The 8,627-nt window shown below is 39.3% G+C and overlaps 1 non-coding gene across 1 annotated transcript; it reads right to left on the minus strand.

Annotated features, from left to right (window-relative positions):
- Positions 1 to 6,906: 6,906 nt before the first annotated feature.
- On the minus strand, positions 6,907 to 6,978 carry Trnaa-cgc (transfer RNA alanine (anticodon CGC)). Its single transcript has one exon. It is a non-coding gene; the product is annotated as a tRNA-Ala (tRNA).
- Positions 6,979 to 8,627: the final 1,649 nt, after the last annotated feature.

An 8,627-nucleotide genomic window follows, 5' to 3' on the forward strand; every position in this document is an offset into this window, starting at 1 on the left:
AACTTCATGCTTTTCAACATAGCGCTACAAGATGTTATGTTACGGATCGATCGGATCTTCTGCAAATTCAACCATTTCGTTTGTTTCACTGACGATCCGGACATTGCCGGCAGAAATTCTGTGACGGTGACTGAACTGTACGTCAGACTAAAGCGCGAAGCAGCGATAAATGTGGCTGAAACAAACTACATGCTGATCAACGAAACTGAGACCGACAGACTCCGGTTGAGCGACGGCGATGTTCGAGATAGCTGACGAATTAGTCTACCTTGCCTACTGGCAATGGCGAACGATGCCACCAACCCACAGTGGTCCAAACAGCGAAATACGTGATTGTTTGATATAGCACCGAAACGTGAAGTTTTTCGCATATAGTGTCTTTAGGAACATTTCTTGGTATAACAAGCCCCTTCTTGTGAGAGAAGTCTTTGGGTGATTAATTCCCTTAAAAGTGAGATAAGAAATTTATTTTCTCGTACATTCGAGATACAGGGGTAGTATCTTCGGCAAAGTTGTAGTAAATATTAATACAAACAACTTTATCAAAGACACCATACTTGTATCTCTTCATGGAAATTGTCTATGAAGCGTTATTCATGGACAAACCCTTCAAAACAGTTTTTAAACCCTGAGTTATTCTGGTCAACTTTTACGTGTCCATAGTGTTCTAGAAAGTTGTTTATCTTTCTAAAATCAACGTTTTTGTAGAACATTATTATACGTGATTTTCTGAAGTTTCGGAGATATTGAGCTTTTTTGATTGAAAATAGTGCTTCTTTGAGCTTAAATATTTCCCAAGGTGGCAAATGGTGGCAGATCAAACAACTCGTACTTAAAAGTACAACAAAAAGATGTGTTGCTTATTTTATTTTTTAGTAAAGTTAATTGTTAACTGCTTGTCAATTCGTGTTTTCTAATTAAATAGTTATTTATTCATTCCGAGAAAATTCGGTCTTCTGTGACTGTTGTTGAAATTCGGCCATTTGGATTTCGGTCATTCCTGATTCGACCATATGTGTTTCGGTCATTTAGTACCAGCCCATTATGAGTGCGATCTTTTGAAAAGACACCAATCGAAGGTATTGAACAAAATAGACTTAAGTAAGTTACTTGGAAGCTTTTCTCTTATTAATTGCGTCAAATAATTTCAAGTCTACATTCATTTTCGACTCGAAAAAATGGCTGCTAACTTAACTTATTAGAAAAAGATTGTCAACATAAACAAAATGGCGTTTATTGCATCCGAAGTACATTTTAAATGTTCTATAAACATGACTGTGATGGATTTTTAAAACAACTATAACTTTTGAGGATACAAACAGATACAGTCAATTGACATTTGCTTTTAAAGGTTTTTTGTTGTACTTTTCAGTAGGAGTTGTTTGGCCTGCCACCATTTGCCACCTTGGGAAATATTTAAGCTCAAAGTAGTACTATTTTTCATCAAAAATGCTCAAAATCTCTGAAACTGCAGAAAATTACTTATAATAATGTTCTACAAAAACGTTGATTTTGGCAAGATGAACAACTTTGTAGAACACTATGAACACGTAAAAGTTGACCAGAATAAGTCAGGGTTTAAAAACTGTTTTAAAGGGTTTGGCCACGAATAACGCTTCATAGATAATTTCCATGAACAGATACAAGTATGGTGTCCTTGACAAAGTTGTTTGCATTGATATTTACTACAACTTTGCCGAAAGTACCAAACCTCTATCTCAAATGTACGAGAAAATAAATTTCTTATCTCACTTTTAAGGGAATTAATCACCCAAAGACTTCTCTCACAAGAAGGGGATTGTTATACCAAGAAATGTTCTTGAAGAACATATGTGAAAAACTTCACGTTTTGGCGCAATATCACACGATCACGTATTTCGCTGATTGGACCACTGTGCAACCGTGAGAATTGGAGACGTATTACCAGCGGAAGTCGTGTTTACTGTGGGCCTCAGAGATCTGAAATATACGAACTCATCAATCACTTCCAGTTCATCGCCGACAACAGTTACTGTCCGTGGGAGGCGAACGTTGTTTTCTCTGAAACCTCTTTCTACCATATATTTGGTTTTCGATGTATTGATTTTTAACCCAATCCTTCTAGCCTCCTTTTCCTCTCGTTTCGATGCCCGCTCGCCGGAACACCCCTTCAATAGCGATATTGAGCAACGTACAGGACAGTCCATTCCCTTGCCAAAACCTTCTGCGCGATTCTAAAGAACCCGAGAGTGTCCCCGAAACGCGCACAACACATCACTCGCTCCAAGGTAGCTTTGGTCAATCGCGTCAGTTTGTCTGAAAAATCGTTCTCCTGCTTATCGTCCATAGCTTTGCATAGGTTCGCGTTCAACTGTATCATATGTTGTCCTGAAATCCACGAATATGGGATGCACAGGCACTTTGTACTCCCGACATTTCTGGAGGACTTGTCGTCGGAGGGTAAAAATTTGATCCGTAGTAGCACGGGCCTTCATTTAAAACATGCATGATACTGCGCTACGAATTCTCTTGCTATTGGGGATAAACGACGTAACAAAATCTGGGAGAGCACCTCGTAGACGGCGTTAACCAGCGTAATGCCGTGGTAATTACCTCAATCTAGCCAATCGCTCTTTTTGTAGATGAGACAAACCACACCTTCCATCCACTCCTCCGGTAGTTTCTCTTCCTCCCAAATCCTTGAAGTATTGTTGCTAGTAAAGTACCATTGCTAGCGGTTCTAAGCCATTTTTCCGGCGGCTCTATTATTCTTCAGTTGACTGATTTCTCACCGGATCTCTTCGAGAGCCGGTACACTATTAACCTTTGATAGGAACTCCTAGGTTAACTTCCGTTACGTCAGCTTCTGTTATTTTGCCGTTGAAATGCCCATCGAAGAACGATTTAGATTCGTCAGGAAAGTATTAAAGATTTTGAATGCTAATAACTCTGCCAATTATGAATGGATTTGTGATGTTTTAGATACCAACAGATTCATCATTCATGTAGCAATTATGTGTTTTTTTTTTGAAATTTTCTTTTTCGAAAAGTAACCAGTGAAAATTAACGAAAAGTTTCAAGGTCAAATTTACCCATACATTGTCTTCGTAATAGGCTTGCTTCACAGACAGGGACGATAGTTAAATAAACCATCTGTTCACTATGATTTCAATTATTTTTCTTTCAAAAATTAGGGACAGAGACTCCCCATCCCAACAGGTCGAAGATTTCTTTCGACGATTTAACCTAGTCCAATTCAAAGTCTATGCTTGGGAAGTACCCTTGAAAAAGTGACAGTCTTCTTGTCCCAAAAAAATTAAGATTTTTTGCGTACAACGTGTTGGAGAAGTGCGCTAGAAAAAGTGGCAAAACCTGCTCGTCCCCTCCTTTACGGCGATTAAACCGAAGCCAATTTCATATTTGTGTTGGAAAAGTCGCTACAACTGTACTGTTTTGTTGAATATGATTCTATTATGTTCACAAGGCTTGTTCGCGACAAAATTTGGACACCCCTAAACACACACAGGTTCGGAAATACATCAACAATGAGAGAAATATTTTGCAGAGTGGAAGACGTATGTCTGTTCTTTCTGAAAATATAACACTTGTTTAAAGAGCTCAGCGTAAAATGGCGTCGAAATAAGAGCAGGTGCGAAAAGCAATTGTGTGCGGTCGCAATGAAAATCCGGATCTCTCGTTAAGAAAATTTGCCAAAAAGCTTGGATTTCCTCCAAGCACTGTTCACAGTATTTTAAAATCATTCAATACTCGCTTGACAACAGCTAGGAAGAAGGGAAGTGGAACAAAAACGGATCTGAGAAACCACCACAAGGATGCGAAGGTAAAACAAATATTATGGAGGAGACCAGATCTTTCTGTACGTATCATTGATTGCTCGTGAAATAAAAATGTCGCCAACATTCGTGCACACTTCTAAGCAACGACAAGGCATGATGTCTTTCAAGGTGAGGTCTGTGCCAAACCGTAATGATAAGCAAAATACGACGCCCAAAACACGCGCTCGTAAGCTTTATCGCGAATATTTAACGAAGTTTCCATGCGTTATAATGGACGATGAAACGTAAGTACTAGAAGACTGTAAACAGCTTCCTGGTATGTCTTTTTACACTGCCATGAAACGAAATGGCTTTGCAGAGCATTTTAGGACAAAGAAGAAAGCCAAGTTCCCCAAAAAATGTTTAGTTTGGCAGGCCATATGCAGCTGTGGTCGAGCAAGCAAAAGTTACATCACTACGGGAACGGTTAACAAGGAAATATACCGTGAAGAATGCCTGCAGAAACGATTGTTACCGTTCCTACACAGCCATGATGTACCCTCGCTGTTTTGGCCTGATTTGGCATCCTGTCACTATGCTAAAGATGTTCTGGAATGGTATGATGCTAATGGAGTACATATTGTACCGAAGGAGGTGAATCCACCTAACTGTCCAGAGTTACGACCCTTCGAGCGGTATTGGGCTTTGGTGAAGAGAGAGAGCTGTCCCAGCACAAACAACAAGCAACAACTATAGATAAATTTCGAAAATCTTGAACAGACGCAGCTAAACTGACACTGACCCTCATGGCAAGGATAAACTCCAAAGTTCGCCAATTTTTCATGCAGGCCAAATAAGTAATGTTAATTTGTTTGATAATTATTAACGATACGCACATAAATGATATAAAATGGTTTCATGGATTAAACTTCTAGCAAATTTGTTTTATTGCAAAATTGAGGTGTCCAGATTTTGTTGCGAACAAGCCTTATCTATGTATGTTTACCATTTTATTGGAAGAGTAGTAAAAAGAAAATATTCCCGACCAACATGTCAAAAGGTCCAATGTGCAAATGAGAGATTCTCTTTGCGTCTCCTCTCTTATGCTTATTACGGTGGCATAAATGCATATCAACCCAACTTTTCATAAGGATTAGCTAGCCAATAACGCCAGCGATCGTTTCATGCCAAATAGACGCATTCAAGTGCGCTTATGCCGCCGTGATAAGCGTAAGAGAGAAGACGCAAAGAGAATCTTTCATTTGTACATTGGACCTTTGGAAATGTTGCTCCTGTTATATTGTGTTGCTTGTGCTATTGAGAAAAAGAGATCAAATTGGTAAAATGTCTTTAACATGGGGAAGAATTGGTAATAAAAACAAACTTTGATTTCTGTAGGGTAATAGGACAGCAGAAGGTTGGTCATGATTTTGTTATATTTTTTCCAAATGCATATTTACAACAGGGTAACTAAAGAATGCATATTGTCGATTTCATTGTCGTTACAGAGGTTTGAAAGTACAGGTCGGACTCGATTATCCGGGTGAAAAAAAAAAACGATTTTCTAATGAGATAGTTTCCCTGATGCCGGGTCCGTACACTCCGGAGCCTGTGTAGGCCCCAATTTTTGAAACATCTGTGAAAAAGCAGATAGTAGTTGTATTGCTTTCGAGAAATCGTTAAAAAATTGTATAAAATACGATTGTCATAATAATATTTCGTAAAAGCAATTCTCAAGAAATTCTCCCAAAGAATTCTCAATTTGTATTATTCGAAAGAATCGTTTGTTGCCATTGTATTGCATTTCAAATATAAACTTTGATTAATATTCGACATTTGCAAATTCGAGGTAGTAGCATTTTATATAAATTCCAATATTAACTAAGTTTTTTTAATTGGTCGGTGTTAAGTCATACCGAACCAAGTGACAAAACTCTGATTTCGAGAAAAACGCGTTCAAAGTTTGCTGCTCTGTACTGTCTGGCTTATACGTATCAATCGTTCGAAGTCATCTCATAACTCTGTTTGCAACATTTCTGTAGTCCGATTAGAGTAAAATAGCTTTGAAAATTCTTGATCGTTTCCTATCATTAATTAATTTTTTTTTAAATTGTGCGACTTGGCCCGGTCTGATTTAACACCGATCAATTGTAATCCTGCACGGCTCTTGTTCGTCTGTGTCCATACCACTAGTTAGACCCAGCTACGGGTCTGTATATTTAACATGGAATCAATTAACTCAACTCTGTCAAATTCTATTTAAACTTTGCACGTACAAGTATGTGCTTTGCTTACCAAAATTTTCTTTCTGCTTGCAGGGGAAAAATTTCAAAGTAAAAAACTCGATAATTAATACTGGATAAATAAAGTTCTTAAAGGCATCGAGATAGATGATCCCTTCACGTACAAATCACTTGGGGTAGGTTCGATTGGAATCGAAAACACGACCAGCTTGAGTAAGCAGTTGGTCCAAATTCAAATTAATGCAGCAAAGTAAAGGAATGGAAACTCCCAAAGCTTTATATCCTTTATACCCTCAAGGTTACGTAGCGTATAGCCTTACTATAACACCGCTGAAAAGGATAAAAGAAGAGCTAAAACTTTTTCTGGCATCGCTTTTCATGCAAAAAGAATGGTTTTGGTCACCGTATTTTGTTGATTCGGTATGTCGGCCGCCCCTGTCTGGGGAAAAATTACGCTGGAAACGAGTGCCGCGGGCAGCCGGCGGGTTGCGGTGTCAAATCCATTATCACGATACAGACACGGCATCGTCTCGCTGGCAGCAACCAGCGCTACAACAGTTCTGTTCTGTTTGCTTTCAGCTGACACGTCCTGTCTGTCATTAGTAGAATTGAGGTTAAAGGGTGAGATCGAATCTGTTGCTAGAGTTGTTGCGCATTCATTGTCGTACAACAGAACCTTTTCGAAAAAAGGGCTAAGAGTGGCCGGCCTTACGGTGTCATGTTCACCGTAGTTGATTTGGGAATTTGTCTGCTCTGATGGGGCGCATTAGTTAAAAGGGTAATGAATTAAAACCATTAACCTTAGACAATGGAAAATAAAAAAGAACAGCAGAACGTCAAGTCAAGTAAGAGCCAAGCCACTCTTTCGTGAATTAATGTGTATCGCAAAATGGTCGAAAAAAGATTCGTGGAGATGCCGGGGATTGAACCCGGGGCCTCTCACATGCGAAGCGAGCGCTCTACCACTGAGCTACATCCCCCTCGTGACGCTCAGGTTGCCCCAACACAGTTTTGCTTCCCGACAACGACGGACGGCGACGGCGACAGCACTCCTACCTGTCCTGTCACTGTCAGGGCGTCCGTCGGGCTAACACAATAGCTACCAAACGTACGTCTACGTACAACGCGAGCTGGTCGATCGTGAAATTCGGTGCGTTACGTATTGCGTTGGTCAGCCAAGTGGATCAGCGCTGATAAGAGCGTCTGTTGGCACCGATGTGTTTGTCAGATTATGCGTACGGAAACCAGCTGCAGAATTACACTACGCAATGTTAGTTCAAGTGACGGCCAAAGGTATGTGTACCAAAATTTGATCGACTTGTATAACTAGTGATCATTTTAAAAACACTCACAAGACAGCTGTCATAGTATAAGATTTATTCATATTGGGACAGTGTTCAAAAGCTTTTCAAAGTTACAACAAAGAACAAATATAGGAGCAGCAGCTCCGTACAGAAGAAGATGTTTGCTAATTGCACGCGGACCGACGTGCTGGGTGCTGCTGTCGGTTTGTCAAGTGTTGCCACTCCATCATTCCGCCGTAATTTACTGCTTACTGGTCAACTGGTAGACAATCAGCAGAGTAAGTGTGCTAGCTTAGCTGGTAGCTTTTGTCTGCATATTTGAGTGGACAATCTCCAAGGATAGACGACTACTCATCATTGTGCACGAAATTATTCAGGCGCAAATCAATTGTCGCATTCCGGAAATTTTGCTATTTCTACGAAGAACAAACATCCGATTTGAAGCAGAAAACCAAAGATAGAATTAGTAAATATTTTGTACATGTGATTCAACTAAATAATATCCAAATTTTGGTCTATTAACTCCCCTACTCTCAAATATTCGATCATCATTTTGAAAGTTTTATATCATATTTTTATCTTTCAAATCAAATATCAAAAAGACGACCGGCTCGAGACAGATTTCACGCTTAGATCCTCAAAGTGACATTAAGAATTTTTCAATCGGCGATATTCAAACACAAAAAATCTAGCAAATTGTGTCGACAATTATTCTCTTCTCTCCGCACTCTTGAGCTTATTACGGAGAAACAAATGCACTTGAATACATCTGCATAGCCTCATTGGCTAGCTAATCCTTGAGAAATCATACATTAAAATGCGTTTATGTCGCCGATATAATCAGAAGGAAGGGACGTTGAAGGGAATCTCTCACTGTTATATTTGATCGTTTGCAAAGTTTCCCGAGAAATTTGTTCCAAAAAACATCATCCAAAGATTTCTTTTGCATGTTTTGCGATTGTTTTTTCGTGTATCAAATCAAAATAGGTCAATAAAATTGATATATCCTTAAGGCCCAAACAGAATGCTGCGTCAACGCATCCGTCAGCGTCAATTTGACAGTAAACCCATGGGAAAACTATCAGAATAACGCTGACGGACGCGTTGGCGCAGCATTCTGTTTGACCCTTTAGTCTAGGACCTTTATTTCATCACCCCAACAAAAGTTAAGTGTGAAATAATTGACTCAAAAAATAGTGTATTAATCTGTGCAAAAATATGCATTTAAAATATAACTGCAACAGCGTTGCCAGACTTTGAAAATCCGTAGCTTAATCATCGGAGAAAGGGTCACACTTTTGTTTCAAAATCCATAAAGAAGCGAA

The sequence above is a fragment of the Sabethes cyaneus genome, chromosome 1 (assembly GCF_943734655.1).
Source record: "Sabethes cyaneus chromosome 1, idSabCyanKW18_F2, whole genome shotgun sequence".
Lineage (NCBI taxonomy): Eukaryota > Metazoa > Arthropoda > Insecta > Diptera > Culicidae > Sabethes > Sabethes cyaneus.